Source organism: Bombina bombina, chromosome 8 (assembly GCF_027579735.1).
Source record: "Bombina bombina isolate aBomBom1 chromosome 8, aBomBom1.pri, whole genome shotgun sequence".
Classification (NCBI taxonomy): domain Eukaryota; kingdom Metazoa; phylum Chordata; class Amphibia; order Anura; family Bombinatoridae; genus Bombina; species Bombina bombina.
Genome location: NC_069506.1, coordinates 272,342,500 through 272,362,281, shown reverse-complemented (window position 1 = coordinate 272,362,281; position 19,782 = coordinate 272,342,500). Strand labels below are relative to the sequence as shown.

General features: G+C 40.4%; 1 protein-coding gene across 1 annotated transcript in view; it reads right to left on the bottom strand.

The window, feature by feature from the left end:
* The window catches only part of CBL (Cbl proto-oncogene), a 171,556-nt gene that overhangs the window by 70,845 nt on the left and 80,929 nt on the right, over nucleotides 1-19,782 (bottom strand). The window lies entirely within an intron of this gene.

Sequence of the window (19,782 nt, the reverse complement as noted above, 5' to 3'; positions counted from 1 at the left end):
AAAGTCAAACAAATGGGGGTTTTTTGCTCCTGCATTTCAGCTATTCTGCACCACCAAAAGAAGCAGCAAGTCTCTACAGAAGTTGAATATTAAAAAAATGACGTAAGATATATAAGAAAAGAGGGGAAAAAAACATAATTTATGTAAAAACTTACCTGATAAATTCATTTCTTTCATATTAGCAAGAGTCCATGAGCTAGTGACGTATGGGATATACATTCCTACCAGGAGGGGCAAAGTTTCCCAAACCTTAAAATGCCTATAAATACACCCCTCACCACACCCACAAATCAGTTAAAGGAATAGCCAAGAAGTGGGGTGATAAGAAAAAAGTGCGAAAGGATATAAAATAAGGAATTGGAATAATTGTGCTTTATACAAAAAAATCATAACCACCACAAAAAGGGTGGGCCTCATGGACTCTTGCTAATATGAAAGAAATGAATTTATCAGGTAAGTTCTTACATAAATTATGTTTTCTTTCATGTAATTAGCAAGAGTCCATGAGCTAGTGACGTATGGGATAATGACTACCCAAGATGTGGATCTTTACACGCAAGAGTCACTAGAGAGAGAGGGATAAAATAAAGACAGCCAATTCCTGCTGAAAATAATCCACACCCAAAATAAAGTTAATGAAAACATAAGCAGAAGATTCAAACTGAAACCGCTACCTGAAGTACTTTTCTACCAAAAACTGCTTCAGAAGAAGAAAACACATCAAAATGGTAGAATTTAGTAAAAGTATGCAAAGAGGACCAAGTTGCTGCTTTGCAAATCTGATCAACCGAAGCTTCATTCCTAAACGCCCAGGAAGTAGAAACTGACCTAGTAGAATGAGTTGTAATCCTTTGAGGCGGAGTTTTACCCGACTCGACATAGGCATGATGAATTAAAGATTTCAACCAAGATGCCAAAGAAATAGCAGAAGCTTTCTGGCTTTTTCTAGAACCAGAAAAGATGAAAAATAGACTAGAAGTCTTTCGGAAAGACTTGGTAGCTTCAACATAATATAACAAAGCTCTAACAACATCCAAAGAATGCAATGATTTCTCCTTAGAATTCTTAGGATTAGGACATAATAAAGGAACCACAATTTCTCTACTAATGTTGTTAGAATACACAACCTTAGGAAAAAATTCAAAAGAAGTTCGCAACACCGCCTTATCCTGATGAAAAATCAGAAAAGGAGACTCACAAGAAAGAGCAGATAATTCAGAGACTCTTCTGGCAGAAGAGATGGCCAAAAGAAACAAAACTTTCCAAGAAAGAAGTTTAATGTCCAAATGAATGCATGGGTTCAAAAGGAGGAGCTAGAAGAGCCCCCAGAACCAAATTCAAACTCCAAGGAGGAGAAATTGACTGAATGACAGGTTTTATACGAACCAAGTCTTGTACAAAACAATGAATATCAGGAAGATTAGCAATCTTTCTGTGAAAAAGAACAGAAAGGGCAGAGATTTATCCTGTCAAGGAACTTGCTGACAAACCTTTATCTAAACCATCCTGAAGAAACTGTAAAAAAATTCTCGGAATTCTAAAAGAATGCCAGGAAAAATGATGAGAAGACACTAAGAAATATAAGTCTTCCAGACTCTATAATATATCTCTCTAGATACAGATTTACGAGCCTGTAACATAGTATTGATCACAGAGTCAGAGAAACCTCTTTGACCAAGAATCAAGCGTTCAATCTCCATACCCTTAAATTTAAAGATTTGAGATCCTGATGGAAAAAAGGACCTTGCGACAGAAGGTCTGGTCTTAACGGAAGAGCCCACGGTTGGCAAAAGGCCATCCGAAAAAGAATCCGTCCATGCTGGAGCTACCAGCAGAACAAACGAGCATTCCTTCAGAATCTTGGAGATTACTCTTGGAAGAAGAACTAGAGGCGGAGAGATATAGGCAGGATGATACTTCCAAGGAAGTGATAATGCATTCACTGCCTCCGCCTGAGGATCCCGGGGTCTGAACAGATACCTGGGAAGTTTCTTGTTTAGATGAGAAACCATCAGATCTATTTCTGGAAGTTCCCACATTTGAACAATCTGAAGAAATACCTCTGGGTGAAGAGACCATTCGCCCGGATACAACGTTTGACGACAGATAATCCGCTTCCTAATTGTCTATACCTGGGAAATGAACCGCAGAGATTAGACAGGAGCTGGATTCCGCCCAAACCAGAATTCGAGATACTTCTTTCATAGCCAGAGGACTGTGAGTCCCTCCTTGATGATTGATGTATGCCACAGTTGTGACATTGTTTGTCTGAAAACAAATGAACGACTCTCTCTTCAGAAGAGGCCAAGACTGAAGAGCTCTGAAAATTGCACGGAGTTCCAAAATATTGATCGGTAATCTCACCTCCTGAGATTCCCAAACCCCTTGTGCCGTCAGAGACCCCCACACAGCTCCCCAACCTGTAAGACTTGAATCTGTTGAAATTACAGTCCAGGTCGGAAGAACAAAAGAAGCCCCCTGAACTAAACGATGGTGATCTGTCCACCACGTCAGAGAGTGTCGTACAATCGGTTTTAAAGATATTAATTGAGATATCTTTGTGTAATCCCTGCACCATTGGTTCAGCATACAGAGCTGAAGAGGTCGCATGTGAAAATGAGCAAAGGAGATCGCGTCCGATGCAGCAGTCATAAGACCTAAAATTTCCATGCATAAGGCTACCAAAGGGAATGATTGTGACTGAAGGTTTTGACAAGCTGATATCAATGTTAGACTTCTCTTGTCTGACAAAGACAGAGTCATAGACACTGAATCTACCTGGAAACCTAAAAAGTTTACCCTTGTCTGAGGAATCAATGAACTTTTTGGTAAATTGATCCTCCAACCATGATCTTGAAGAAACAACACAAGTCGATTCGTATGAGATTCTGTTAAATGTGAAGACTGAGCAAGTACCAAGATATCGTCCAAATAAGGAAATACCAATACCCTGTTCTCTGAATACAGACAGAAGGGCACCGAGAACCTTTCTAAAAATTCTTGGAGCTGATGCTAAGCCAAACAGTAGAGCCACAAAACTGGTAATGCTTGTCTAAAAAAGAGAATCTCAGAAACTAAAAGTGATCTGGATGAATCGGAATATGCAGATATGCATCCTGTAAATCTATTGTAGACATATAATGCCCTTGCTGAACAAAAGGCAGGATAGTCCTTACAGCTACCATCTTGAATGTTGGTATCCTTACATAACGATTCAATATTGATAGGAACTGGTCTGAAGGAATTGACCTTCTTTGGTACAATGAAGAGATAGAATAAAACCCCAGCCCCTGTTCCAGAACTGGAACTGGCATAATTACTCCAGCCAACTCTAGATCTGAAACACATTTCAGAAATGCTTGAGCCTTTGCTGGGTTTACTGGGACACGGGAAAGAAAAAAATCTCTTTACAGGAGGCCTTAACTTGAAGCCAATTCTGTACCCTTCTGAAACAATGTTCTGAAACCAGAGATTGTGAACGGAATTGATCCAAATTTCTTGAAAAGAACGTAAACTGCCCCATACCAGCTGAGCTGGAATGAGGGCCGCACCTTCATGGGGACTTAGGAGCTGGCTTTGAGTTTCTATAAGGCTTGGATATATTCCAAAGTGAAGAAGGTTTCCAAACTGATACCGCTCCTGAGGATGAAGGATCAGGCTTTTGTTCCTTGTTGTGATGAAAAGGAACGAAAAACAATTATTAGACCTAAATTTACCTCAGATTTTTTATCCTGTGGTAAAAAAGTTCCCTTCCTTCCAGTAACAGTTGAGATAAAAGAATCCAACTGAGAACCAAATAATTTATTACCCTGGAAAGAAAGGGATAGCAAAGTTGACTTAGAAGACATATCAGCATTCCAAGTTTTAAGCCATAAAGTTCTTCTAGCTAAAATAGTTAGAGACATATACCTGACATCAATTCTAATGATATCAAAGATGACATCACAAATAAAATAATTAGCATGTTATAGAATAATAATGCTATGAGAATTATGATCTGTTACTTGTTGCGCTAAAGCTTCTAACCAAAAAGTTGAAGCTGCAGCAACATCCGCTAAAAATATAGCAGGAGTAGGGACAGCCCCATTAACCTTAGGGATTTTGTCCCAAACTCTAATCTGTCAGATGGCACAGGATATAATTGCTTAAAACGTTTTAAAAGGAGTAAATGAATTACCCAAATTATTCCATTCCCTGGAAATTACTTCAGAAATAGCATCAGGGACAGGAAACACTTCTGGAATAACTACAAGAGATTTAAAAACCTTATTTAAACGTTTAGTTTTAGTATCAAGAGGACCAGAATCCTCTATTTCTAATGCAATTAATACTTCTTTAAATAAAGAACGAATAAATTCCATCTTGAACAAATACAAAGATTTATCAGCATCAACCTCTGAGACAGAAACCTCTGAACCAGAAGAACCATTATCAGTATCAGAATGATGATGTTCATTTAAAAATTCATATGAAAAAAGAGAAGTTTTAAAAGACATTTATGTATACTAGAAGGAGAAATAACAGACATAGACTTCTTAATGGATTTAGAAACAAAATCTCTTATGTTATCAGGAACACTCTGAGTATTAGATGTTGACGGAACAGCAACAAGTAATGTAACAGTACTAAAGGAAATTTTATCTGCATTAACAAGTTTGTCATAACATTTAGTACAAACAACAGCTGAAGGAACAGATACCAAAAGTGATACACTTAGCTTTGGTAGCTCCAGCACCGGGCAGCGATTTTCCTGAAGTATCTTTTGACTCAGTTGCAACGTGGAACATCTTGCGATATGTAATAGAAAAAACAACATATAAAGCAAAATTGATCAAATTCCTTAAATGACAGTTTCAGGAATGGGAAAAAAATGCCAGTGAACAAGCTTCTAGCAACCAGAAGCAATAAATAATGAGACTTAAATAATGTAGAGACAAAAGTGACGCCCATATTTTTTTTTAGCGCCAAATAAGACGCCCACATTATTTGGTGCCTAAATGCTTTTGGCGCCAAAAATGACGCCACATCCGGAACGCCGACACTTTTGACGCAAAAGAACGAAGAAAAAATAATTGATTCAAATGCATTATCCCAAATATGAAACTGACTGTCTGAAAATAAGGAATGTTGAACATCCTGAGTCAAGGCAAAGAAATGTTTGAATACATATATTTAGATCTTTATAAAAAAGTGCCCAACCATAGCTTAGAGTGTCACAGAAAATAAGACTTACTTACCCCAGGACACTCATCTACATGTTTGTAGAAAGCCAAACCAGTACTGAAACGAAAATCAGCAGAGGTAATGGTATATATATATATAAGAGTATATCGTCGATCTGAAAAGGGAGGTAAGAGATGAATCTCTACGACCGATAACAGAGAACCTATGAAATAGACCCCGTAGAAGGAGATCATTGCATTCAAATAGGCAATACTCTCCTCACATCCCTCTGACATTCACTGCACGCTGAGAGGAAAACCGGGCTCCAACCTGCTGCGGAGCGCATATCAACGTAGAATCTAGCACAAACTTACTTCACCACCTCCATAGGAGGCAAAGTTTGTAAAACTGATTTGTGGGTGTGGTGAGGGGTGTATTTATAGGCATTTTAAGGTTTGGGAAACTTTGCCCCTCCTGGTAGGAATGTATATCCCATACGTCACTAGCTCATGGACTCTTGCTAATTACATGAAAGAAATAAAAATTGTAAGTCAACTCCAGCACTAGAGTGATGGGGAAACAGTCTTTTCCATGGCATTATTTTTTCCCCCTTGATTTAAAGGGATAGTAAAGTCCAAACTAAACGTTTATGATTCAGATAGGGCAAGTCATTTTAAAAAACTTTCTAATTTACGGTTATCATCAAATTTGCTTTGTTCTCTTGTTATTCTTACTTGAAGGCTAATACTAGGTAGGCTCATATGCCAATTTCTAAGCCCTTGATGGCTGCCTCTAATTTGAATGCATTTGACAGTTTTTCACAGCTAGAGGGCGTTGGTTCATGCGTTTCATATAGATAACATTGTGCTCATGCAGAAGCTTAGATACAAGGTAATCACAGAGGTAAAAAGTTTATTTCTATAACAGTGTTGGTTATGCAAAACTGGGGAATGGTAAATAAAGGGATTATCTATCTTTTTAAACAATAACATTTTTGGTGTTTACTATCCCTTTAATCCCATGTCAGCAAATGTGAAAGCTTGTTCCACCAAGTAGAAATCATTTTCACCTATCCCCCTCACAAGATAAAAACAAAAATGACAACATATACAAAATTACCTAATGTACAGAGTTTACACACATAGGGCTAGATTACAAGTGGCAAGCTAAGTTGCGCGCAAGCGATAACAGAATTTATGCTTACCTGATAAATTACTTTCTCCAACGGTGTGTCCGGTCCACGGCGTCATCCTTACTTGTGGGATATTCTCTTCCCCAACAGGAAATGGCAAAGAGCCCAGCAAAGCTGGTCACATGATCCCTCCTAGGCTCCGCCTACCCCAGTCATTCGACCGACGTACAGGAGGAAATATGCATAGGAGAAACCATATGATACCGTGGTGACTGTAGTTAGAGAAAATAATTCATCAGACCTGATTAAAAAAACCAGGGCGGGCCGTGGACCGGACACACCGTTGGAGAAAGTAATTTATCAGGTAAGCATAAATTCTGTTTTCTCCAACATAGGTGTGTCCGGTCCACGGCGTCATCCTTACTTGTGGGAACCAATACCAAAGCTTTAGGACACGGATGAAGGGAGGGAGCAAATCAGGTCACCTAAATGGAAGGCACCACGGCTTGCAAAACCTTTCTCCCAAAAATAGCCTCCGAAGAAGCAAAAGTATCAAATTTGTAAAATTTGGCAAAAGTGTGCAGTGAAGACCAAGTCGCTGCCTTACATATCTGGTCAACAGAAGCCTCGTTCTTGAAGGCCCATGTGGAAGCCACAGCCCTAGTGGAGTGAGCTGTGATTCTTTCAGGAGGCTGCCGTCCGGCAGTCTCATAAGCCAATCGGATAATGCTTTTAAGCCAAAAAGAAAGAGGTAGAAGTTGCTTTTTGACCTCTCCTTTTACCAGAATAAACAACAAACAAGGAAGATGTTTGTCTGAAATCTTTAGTAGCCTCTAAATAGAATTTTAGAGCACGGACTACGTCCAAATTGTGTAACAAACGTTCCTTCTTTGAAACTGGATTCGGACACAAAGAAGGTACAACTATCTCCTGGTTAATATTTTTGTTGGAAACAACTTTCGGAAGAAAACCAGGCTTAGTACGCAAAACCACCTTATCTGCATGGAACACCAGCTAGGGCAGAGAACACTGCAGAGCAGATAACTCTGAAACTCTTCTAGCAGAAGAAATTGCAATGTAGAACACACTTTATTACTGAATATGTGAAAAAGTATGAAGGAATTGTTCAAAATTCACCAAAATTTCACCACAGTGTCTTAAAGCCTTGAAAGTATTGCACACCAAATTTGAAAGCTTTAACCCTTAAAATAACGGAACCGGAGCCGTTTTTACATTTAACCCCTATACAGTCCCAGCTATCTGCTTTGCTGAGACCCAACCAAGCCCAGAGGGGAATACGATACCAAATGACGCCTTCTATAAGCTTTTTCAGTGGTTCTTAGCTCCTCACACATGCATCTGCATGCCTTGCTCTCCAAAAACAACTGCACATTAGTGGCGCGAAAATGAGGCTCTGCCTATGACTAGAAAAGGCCCCCATCTGAAAAAGGTGTCCAATACAGTGCCTGCCGTTTTTTAAAACAATCCCCAAGATTATAATAACTATTAAGAGTTATAATCTGCAAAATATGCTTAGCAAAGTAATCGTTTTAGCCCAGAAAAATGTCTACCAGTTTTTTAAGCCCTTATGAAGCCCTTTATTCTTTTACTTAATCTAAGAAAATGGCTTACCGGTCCCCATAGGGGAAATGACAGCCTTCCAGCATTACATAGTCTTGTTAGAAATGTGGCCAGTCATACCTCAAGCAGAAAAGTCTGCCAACTGTTTCCCCCAACTGAAGTTACTTCATCTCAACAGTCCTGTGTGGAAACAGCAATCGATTTTAGTAACGTTTGCTAAAATCATCTTCCTCTTACAAACAGAAATCTTCATCTCTTTTCTGTTTCAGAGTAAATAGTACATACCAGCACTATTTTAAAATAACAAACACTTGATTGAAGGATAAAAACTACATTTAAACACCAAAAAACTCTTAACCATCTCCGTGGAGATGTTGCCTGTGCAACGGCAAAGAGAATGACTGGGGTAGGCGGAGCCTAGGAGGGATCATGTGACCAGCTTTGCTGGGCTCTTTGCCATTTCCTGTTGGGGAAGAGAATATCCCACAAGTAAGGATGACGCCGTGGACCGGACACACCTATGTTGGAGAAAAGGGGTTTATCACAGCTCTTTGCGCAAGTTGGAAGTAGCAAATGTATTACATATATACATATGTATAAATATATATATATATATATATATTTATATTATACATATATATATATATATATATATATATATATATATATATATATATATATATATATATATATATATATACACACACACATACACGTGTGCATATGAACATATGTATTTATATGTGCATATATGTTGTTACAGACAAACACATAAATACATAAGTATACATATATAGACATATTTAAGTGCTTCCTTAGAAAACAAAACAAAGATGCACTTGATTATATTTGGGTATCCCTTAGTTTCCACATATGAATTATTTGTATACTTATATTCTTAGGCCTAGTTTCCATTGAGTTGGTAATGTTTGGAAACTGCTGATAACATAAAAATTCTCTATAGACTTTAATGGAGATAAAAGGTTTTTACCATGGGTTTCCAAACGTTACCACCTCAATGGAAACTAGCCTTTAGTTGGAGCCCTTTGTAGTCAAGTAGCTGAAAACCTGAAATCATATTTATGCTATATTCATAATTAATAAAGGTTTGAAATATGTATTTACTCAGTAATGTAAAGTAGAGACTGCGCAAGACAAACATACCTGGCTTTAACCCCTTAACGAGCAGCGCCGATGTGCAGTAGAGACTGTGCTGGTCGTTAAGCCCTTAAGGACCTCTGTCACAATCTCGCTAAGAGTAGCAAAATGGCACTATTTCTGCATGCCACACAAGTGGGGCAGGGCAGAAATAGTTTTGAAGAGGTTCGGAAGCAGAGAGGGACAGTGTGTCCCTCTCTGCATTGGGCAGCGGTGATGCAGATCATTGGTGGCGTGGGAGGGATAGGAGGGAAGCAGGTGGTTGGCCCATTGCTGGAGGGAACAGGTGGGACCACTACACTACAGAATAAATATATACTAAGAGCGGCAGGGATGTGGAAGGGTGGAGGAGGAAGGAGGTACAGGGGGTCCTAGAGTAAAGGGGGAGAATAAAGGCTAGGGAAAGGAAAGGATATTGGAGGGGGACATTTTAGATAAATATAGAGATATAGATATTTTACAAAAAATACTTGAGAAAATGCAATCGGGTTTGCGCGACTTGTTGGATTTTACCCTCTATTCATGCTCCATTGAGGTCCATTGGGGAATAAGTTAACACAGTTGCGATATTCTAATTTAAGTTTTTTGTGTGTGACCTGCTTCTAGGGTTCACCACAAAAGTCCTTTGTCAAAAATCTCCTAAAATAAAACATATACGTGCAAGGCAACGCCATACATAACATACATAGCAATTTTAAATCAATATTAGGCTGCAAAGTTTACTACCAATACGTTCCTTCTAACACTTGCTGCATCCCAGCATGGATATCCATATTGTAAAATTACAAGACGGTGTGGTGAACTCCAGAACACAACTCTGCATATATATCAACAGGCGATTTTTTTAGCTGCTACAGTCCATAGTGAACATTATCAGTTGAATTTGGTTTCCCCCTGAAGTACTGGAATCCTTCTCACCTACTAAGCGCCTTAATTAGCATTGCCATGATTGTACTGAGAGTTTAGGGTTCTGTTGTTACTACTGAGGTTGGTTGGTAGCTTCAAGTCAGGAGAGGCCTATGTGACTTCTAAACATAGGAAAAGCAAATATACCTTGAGAGCATATATCATGAATCTGCTACACATATCATGCAGAACAAAAGAAGGGGTGTGATTCTCTCTCTTATTTATCCAATAGGAAAGATAGACTTTATTTGGCAAACTGGGAGACATTTATAGGGAAGATACTGTTAAAAAATGCCACATGCAGAACAAGACATGAAATTATTAGCAAATATGGAAACTAGAAGTGAAACTAAGCTTATGCCATTTGCAGATGTTGCCTGTGACATGCATACTCTAGCAGTGCTTAGATCAGCTTGTGATAATAAACAGCACCCACCTACCACTGAAGGTTCTTAGATCATTAGGTCAGGTTTCCTGGTACTTTACTGTGCATGGTGTGTGGCTGTAGCTTTAACAGAAAGCTGTATTATACTAAGGGCCAGATTACAAGTGGTGCGGTAACAGTTGTGCACTAGCAATAATCGGGTTTATCATGGCTGTTTGTGTGTTTTAGAAGTATTGCGTGTATTACAAGTTAAAAGTAAACGCAATCGCTTGAGCACAATTGAATTTAACAAGCGCCAGGATAGTGCGACCGCAGAGCTCTGGTTAACTGTTACACTGAAATAAAAACTGCCACAAAAATAACACTGTCTAATATAAATTATTAAAAATAAATTGCATAAAAAAGTTATAAGGGCTCAAAGATATGAGGTCTCAGGTGTTAGAAAAAAATTAACTGCAAAGGGCTTTAACATAGAGATACGTACAAATACATGCCTAAATATATATATATATATATATATATATATATATATATATATATATATATATATATATATATATACACACACACACACATACACATATATATATATATATATATACACACACACACATATATACATATATATATATACACGTGGACATACATACACACACACACATCAGCATTTTGGGATTGTTTGTGAGTACCAGACAAGCAAGTCTACAGGAGTCTGAAAGTGACAACTGACCTAAGGAAACACAAGGTGGATTGACTTTCTCCCCCACGAATGTCTGGCCAGCCACTGAACTAATAGGTGGTGAGCATAACGACAGGAATGTTTTTCCCTATGGTTGTTTTGTATCTTGTTACATTGAAGGGCCACTGTGAATGACTATTGGGTCTATTTATCAAGCTGCAGCGGACAGGGGCGCATATATGCGGAATTCAGCATTACACACAAGCGCTATTTTGCGCTCACGTGCAAACCCGCCCCCTGTCTGCTCACAGCCAATCACGTGCAGGAAGGAGCTGTCAATCTCCCCAGTCATAGGGTGTCGAAAGGCTTTCGAAGCCTTTGATAAACTGACCCCTATGTATGGTCCCACTCACCTATATAATAGGATTACTCCTTTTTGGCTTCTTACTATACGTTTTTCAACACTATTCCAAGCTGGTTGACACGCTTGTCTTCCTGTTTAGAGCTCTTCAGTGCCTGAGTGTGTGTGTATATGTTTTTATATATATATATATATATATATATATATATATTATTTTTTTTGTTTGCATTGGAGCCCTTTACAGTCAACCTTGTACCATAATAATCAAATTTATTTATACCAGTGACGTTTCGGAGATATTAGTAAACGGGAATCTGAACAACCCGTGGCTTGGTACTTTGCCATAAATGGCCATACCGTCTCTGACCTGAGATATGTGATCACTGATCACATTCCCCCTCCAATTAGAGGGGGGGATAGAGGTAAGATATTTCTACAGTGCGAGTCAAGGTGGATATTCAATCTGGATACATTGATGCCCAGAGATTTGAATACCCATCTTGACTGGCACTGTTTTCTATTAAATCCTTTTTTCATAGTCTGTTTTATTGGGCCAAACATCATTGCTCTCTAGAATCATATATTTTGGTTTGTTATAGTATAGATCTGTTTCAATTTTTATTTGTTATACTATAAATAGAACCTAACCTGTCCAATAATTGGACATTTATGCAGTTTTGACTTAGATTATCTCCCCTTGTAATCTAGCTTTTAGATTGTTTGTGTTGGATCTTGCCTTTAAGATATAGTATGCAGTTGAGCCTGTAATTTAAATTTTGAGCATGCTATGTGTTATAGAAATAAAAAAAGGACACGCAAAGAATATACATATGTTCTAGAGACGCGCTTAAAAGATGTTAATGTAAAAAGATGACACTGATATGCTTATGTAATTAATATTAGGTGATGTTGCTTTGCGCTAACAGATCCGCTGTCTTGCATTTTTTAGGGACGCCGTGGCTGGTTACCATGGCGACGGGCTGCGTCTACGCAGTGGTGTGGCTAGGACACAAGGTACTTCTCGTTTTCCAGCTGGGTGAACTGGTGAAGGAATAAAAGAGTCAGATATGTGTTTTGTTATTTACATGGTCTGAGGACGGGGATAATATCTCTGAAACGTCACTGGTATAAATAAATTTGATTATTATGGTACAAGAACTGGAGAGTGCTTTACATATTTGTTTTTGTCATTACGCTTTGAATGCACCCTAGTAGTTGATACTGAAAGTGAGTGCAGAGCCCTTAGGAGGAAGATTATATATATATATATATATATATATATATAATCGCATTAGTAACGCATCCGGCGCAGTCACCAGTTGCGCACACATCCTCAAAGGAATGTTGGCTGTGCGAGGCAGCCAAAACAAAGAATCCACCTGGATGCAGGTGGATCAGTGGATTCTTTCACCACCCTGCCATTTTTAGAATGCACCTGGATGCAGCGTAGGCAAACCCAAATCCTTAAAAGACAAAACACGCAACCGCCCGCACAAAATAACTAAAAAACACATAACCGCCAGCAAGAAATAAAAATATAAACACGTAACCGCCCACACGAAGTATAACAAAAAAGTATTAAACAGCTAAACCATCAACCCCCACATCGCAAAATAAAGTAATTAACCCCTAATCCGCATATAGCATAATTATATTAACCCCTTAACCGTCAACCACCCCATCACAATAAACCTAATTAACCTATTAACCCCTAAACCGCAAAAACCCCATATTGCAATAAACCTATTAACCTCTAAACCCCAAACCCCCCACAACGCAAATAACAATTTAATTACTAAGCCCCCTAACCGAACACCACCTACATCAACCCCAATTACTACTAAATAACAATTAAAATTTAAAAAACTAACATTAAATTACAAAAAATAAAAAAAGTCTAACATTACAGAAAAAATAAACAAAATGATAAAAAAATATATATACCTCATCCCTATGAAAATAAAAAAGCCCCCCCCCCCCCAAATAAACACCCCCTAATCTTAACTACCAATAGCCCATTAAAGGGCCTTTTGTAGGGCATCGCCCTAAGTTAAACAGCTCTTTTAACTCTAACAGTAAAACCTCCCCACGACCAAACCCCCCCACTAAAGGGGCATTTGTAGGGGCATTGTCCTTAAAAAGGCATTCAGGTCTTTTACTGGGCAATCAGCACTTTAAGCCCCCCCCCCTCCCCAAAAAATAAATAAAAAACAGAATTTATGCTTACCTGATAAATTACTTTCTCTTGCGGTGTATCCAGTCCACGGATTCATCCTTTACTTGTGGGATATTCTCATTCCCTACAGGAGGTGGCAAAGAGAGCACACAGCAGAGCTGTCCATATAGCTCCCCCTCTAGCTCCACCCCCCAGTCATTTGACCAAAGGTTAGGAAGAAAAAGGAGAAACCATAGGGTGCAGTGGTGACTGTAGTTTAAACAAAAAATTTTTACCTGACTTAATTGCCAGGGCGGGCCGTGGACTGGATACACCGCAAGAGAAAGTAATTTATCAGGTAAGCATAAATTCTGTTTTCTCTTGCAAGGTGTATCCAGTCCACGGATTCATCCTTTACTTGTGGGATACCAATACCAAAGCTTTAGGACACGGATGAAGGGAGGGAACAAGACAGGTACCTTAAACGGAAGGCACCACTGCTTGCAAAACCTTTCTCCCAAAAATAGCCTCCGAAGAAGCAAAAGTATCGAATTTGTAAAATTTGGCAAAAGTATGCAGTGAAGACCAAGTCGCTGCCTTACAAATCTGTTCAACAGAAGCCTCATTTTTGAAAGCCCATGTGGAAGCCACTGCTCTGGTAGAATGAGCAGTAATTCTTTCAGGAGGCTGCTGGCCAACAGTCTCATAGGCCAAACGGATGATGCTTTTCAGCCAAAAGGAAAGAAAGAGAGGTAGCAGTCGCTTTCTGACCTCTCCTCTTACCAGAATAGATAACAAACAAGGAAGATTTTTGTCTGAAATCCTTAGTTGCTTGTAAATAGAACTTTAAAGCACGAACTACATCAAGATTGTGTAAAAGACGTTCCTTCTTCGAAGATGGATTCCACATTCACTTTACCCTCCCGTAGAGAGACCCTAGTGCTTAGAGCCGGCAAAGAGAATGACTGGGGGGGTGGAGCTAGAGGGGGAGCTATATGGACAGCTCTGCTGTGTGCTCTCTTTGCCACTTCCTGTAGGGAATGAGAATATCCCACAAGTAAAGGATGAATCCGTGGACTGGATACACCTTGCAAGAGAAAAGCCTAAACCTAAGCCCCAAATAGGTACTCACTGTTCCTGAAGTACGTCGGAGAAGGTCTTCTTTCAGGCGGCTTCATCATCTTCTTTCTTCATCCGGAGCGAAGGCTGCAGATTTTTTTCTGAAATTTTACATTTTTTTATTTTTTGTAATTTTAGCTTTGGGGGTGTAGTTTTTTTTGTTTGTTTGTTTTTTAAATAGACTTCCCTCTGTGCAGGCTTATTGCCTAGAATAAATATATTTTTTTAATTTTTTTATTTTAGAACATATTCTTCTATGTGAAGAACGTTCATCTCGAGTTAACGCACTTGAGAAAACGCAATCGGGTTTGAGCGCGAGTAGGGTGTTAGGTCTCCCCCCCCTCCCCTTTCATGCTAAATTCACTTCTATGGGGAAATACGTTAACTCGATCTCAATATTCAAAGTTAAGTATTTTTGCGCATGTCACGTTAGAGAAAACTTTTTACTTTCAACTTGTAATTTAAGCTCTACCGACGCGTGCAAAAAGCTTACTTCTAGTGGAGTCAACGCACAAGCAATTAATAGTGCTCCACTCATAATTTAGCCTTAAGTTTTTAAAGAATAATTTCAAAGCTACTGCAGGATGGAAGGGATACTGGCTAAGTTTTCAAGAGGAATATTACAGTTCATGGCTTTGAGTGAAATAGTGGTTTGTTTCACAAAAAATTACTGATTATAAGAAATGAAAAACTACTAAAAGTGCCCTCTAGGGTCCGTAAAAAGGAAATGAGGCCTTCAACAACCATTCTGTATTCTCGAAGAAGCATAATCGCTGTGGAGTTGTTTTTGGAATTTATGGTTATAGAAATAAGAATATGGTGCACACTCCAGCATCCACCTCAAGAATGCATGGAGTGACCCTTGTAAGTTCACATAAATGCAAAATGGAGAGCTCACAGACAAGCACAGATGAGGATGTAAGGAGTGACCCTTTTGAAAGTTAACATGAATGTAACCTGGAGGGCTTAGACGCACATGAGAATGTATGGGGTTACCCGTGTAAGTTTACCTGAATGCAACATGGAGAGCGTATAGAGAAGCACACGAGGAGGTAAGAAGTGACCCTTGTAAGTTCACATGAATGTAATATGAAGGACTGATAGAGGCGCACATGAGAAGGTATATAGTGACCCTTGTAAATTCACATGAATGTAATATGAAGGACTGATAGAGGCGCACATGAGAAGGTATGGAGTGATCCTTGTAAGTTCACATGAATGTAATACGGAGGGCTCAGAGGCACACATTAGAAGGTATGGAGTGACCCTTGTAAGTTCACATGAATGTAATAAGGAGGGCTCAGAGGCACATTAGAAGGTATTAAGGGACCTTTGTAAGTTCTCATGAATGTAATATGGAGAGCTCATAGAGGCACACATGAGAAGGTATGGAGTGACCCTTGTAAGTTCACATGAATGTAATATGGAGGGCTCAGAGGCACACATTAGAAGGTATGGAGTGACCCTTGTAAGTTCACATGAATGTAATACGGAGGGCTCAGAGGCACATTAGAAGGTATTAAGGGACCTTTGTAAGTTCTCATGAATGTAATATGGAGAGCTCATAGAGGCACATAAGAAGGTATGGAGTGATCCTTGTAAGTTCACATGAATGTAAATAGAGGGCTCATAGAGGCGCACATGAGGAGGTATGGAGTGACCCTTGTAAGTTCACATGAATGCAATATGGAGGGCATATAGAGGCGCACATGAGAAGGTATGGAGTGACCTTTCTAAGTTCACATATATGTAATATGAAGGGCTCAGAGGCACATAAGGAGGTATGAAGTAACCCTTGAAAGGTCACATGAATGTGACATCGAGGGATCATCGAGCTGCACGAGGAAGCATGGAGTTACCCTAGTAAGCTCACATAAACTGGGGAAGAACTGTTTATATGTGATAAGAATCCATACACTAGTCCAAGAGGAAAATAAAAGAGAAAAATTGGATGTAAATGGATGTGGGCTGAAGTAGGAAGGATGCTCTGTTCAGTAGTTTGTTTGAAGTTTCTGCATTTTTCCAAGTGATGTCTTAATATTAACCGACTGGTAATGAATCATCTCCTGCTTCATGTGCTGTCACAATGCCTGAGAGTAAAATAGGAAGTGCAGAACAAAAGGAAGTGAAGCCCCTTCTGCTTCTTTAGATTTGTACCATGATAATAACAGAAAATATAACCATTTCTCGCTCAGCCTGTAACTGCTAATAGCAAAGGCAGCACGTATGCACAGATAAAGCAAAAAGGATGTTTTTCATGTCAGACATACTTTAATTCTTTACAACCCCGAGGAGCAACTTTAATCATTCCAAGTTATCCTGTCTACATGGAGGAAAAAACTTAAATTATGCTAACCTGATCATTCTCTTTTTTTCTGACGGGAAGAGTCCACAGCTGCATTCATTACTTTTGGGAATTCAGAACCTGGTCACCAGGAGGAAGCAGACACCCCAGCCAAAGGCTTAAATACCTCCCCCACTTCCCTCATCCCCCCCAGTCATTCTGCCAAGGTAACAAAGGAACAGTAGGAGAAATATCAGGGTGAAAAAGGTGCCAGAAGAACAAAAAATACGGCCGCCCCATAGATAAAACGCGGGCGGGGAGCCGTCAGAAGAAAAGAAAATTATCATCAGGTAAGCATAATTTAAGTTTTTCTTCTTAAATGGGAAGAGTCCACAGCTGCATTCATTACTTTTGGGAAAACAATTCCCAAGCTATAGAGGACACTGAATGCAAACAAAGGGCGGGTACAGAAGGCGGCCCCTTCGAACGGCACCACAGACTGAAATTACCCAAGACCCGATAAAAAAACTGTATCACTAGAAAACAAGGGGTCAAACCCGTGAAGGACCAAGTAACTGCCCATCAGTTAAACAATATGCAAAGCCGTGCTAGAGACCACTCAGAACCCCTAGAGTCCAGGGATCACAAAGGCCTCCGAGGAGCCAAGCCCCGCGGCTCTTGGCTCCCACGAAACGTACCCCCAACCCGAAGGAAGAGAATCTCCCTCTATCCCCGTGGGGGAGAACAGAGGACCCAATAAGAGATCCAAAGGACCACCAACAAGGGTAAGAAGAAAACTCAAAAGGACTAAAGCGAACCCAAGGTTGCTACAAGACCACCGGCCAGGGAAATGAACTCCCTAGAAGGACAAGGACCAGAGATTAACTCCACATCTATGAAAGAGCAATCACGAGGAAGGTCCACCCTCAGAACCATGACACAGCACCATAGAACTTACGGTGCTCCAAGGAAGCTGCAAGCTCCCCACTGTACCATAGTCTAGCCGACACAACCGCTAATTCTAATTAAACATAGGTAAAACTAATCAAACATAGGTAGGCTAACTGTCCTAGAAGATAAAAAAGGCTCTCTGTGAGAACACAGAGCAACCTCTGAACAAGAACTCACAAGGTCGAGACTCAAGGCAGCAAGCTGACACTAAGCCATTGTGGGACACCATCCCACAGAGAAATACTGAAATATATCTGCAACACCCGTCCAGGAAGAATCCAGATCCTCGAAAAGCGTCCAACACCATCAACAAATGCAACCAGTGGAGGAATGGACAGCAAGAACCCCCCACTGAAGGTAGGAGAACAGGATGATCTGAAAGTAAACGGTCAAGACTCAACAGAGCAGACAGATCCCTGACCCCCACTCTGAGGTAACGGACCCATCCCAAAAGGCTGGCAACGACCGAAGACAGAGAATACAAAAATCTCCAAACCAGACCTCAGGAAGAGAAAAGAGGGGCCTAAGAGGAAACGAAACCCATGGGAGAACAACTTTGACTGTTACTTAAATCTGACATGCTACCACAAAGCCATGACAAACTGCGTGCTTGGGTTCCAGAACCCCTACACAGCTCCCTTCCCTAAAGAAGAAACACTCCCAAAAAGAAAGATAGAGCACTGAACTACAGTGTCCTAGTACCAGATCCAGCCCCATGACCTTGTGTACGCAAGGAAGGGAGGAACCCCTCGGAAACGAGTAGAGAAGGACCCTTGGGGCCTCAACGGATACTGTGATACATCCAAAACCTGCCCAAAGGAGAACAAACATAAGAAAACCGCATCCCCAGCCATAGGCATGGAGAAGAGGATGTAGAGAAACTGTAAAAATTATACCATTGAGAAGAGACCATTCGGCCATTACCGCCAGCTCAGTTGATACAAACAACCACAAACCCACATCAAGGTGCAATAGCTGCCCCTGACGACATAGTAGGAACCTGCCTGAGAGACAGTAAAACTATCAGGCAGTTGCCAAATCTCCCATCAGAGACAAAACCGACCCCCCTGGAGGGACAAGGGTAGAAAACTAAACCACCCAGGACCAAATCCAGATTCTGGACCACGAAATCTCAGGCAAGAGAGATGGCCATAAGCCAGACCCCCAGAAACGGGGCCGGGCAAATGTTCTAACCCCCCTGAGAAACCATCAAGCTGCCTCATACGGAGAAGTGCACCCTGGGCAGTGTATCCCACATCCCAATGTCTTTGGACATTGGACACTTGCAATAGACTCAGAGCCTAAAAAAAACCCATCTCAACAGGCCTAAGAAGATGGCAACCAGCACACAGAGGTGGATCTGAACCCAGGACCCTCTGCTCGCAAGCCCAAAGAGCGAGATCTCCAAGAGGGTCGAAGGGCAAAACCTCAGAGTCTAAAGACCACAAAGATCACAAGGGACAGGCTCCAAACCAGCCCTTAGGTTGAGAAGACGACATAATCTCCAAAAATCCTTACAGGATCAGTCTCCCAGAAATCCTGTACCGCACAAAGAATAACGGTGGGAGCCTCACAACTCCTGGAAGACAAGCTGACCAGGGAAAATTGACAGGGAAGAAACAGGAGTAACCCAAACCCCTGCGCTCACATATACGAGAGCGAGCGAGATACTGAAAAGGAAGGACATGCCCGAACTTCCAGACACAGACGACTGGAGCACCCAAGAAGGGAAAAAGCAGCCCCAGCAACCTACGAGAGGTAATGCGACTAGACCACAAGAACAGACATCCAGAAAATACCAAGAGAGAAAACGAAAATCGCCATCCAATCTGGTACCCCAGACGTCCAGAGGTCATCCAAACTATATGGGATTGGAGAACTTTGTTTCCAAGTCCAAAGGACCTCCAG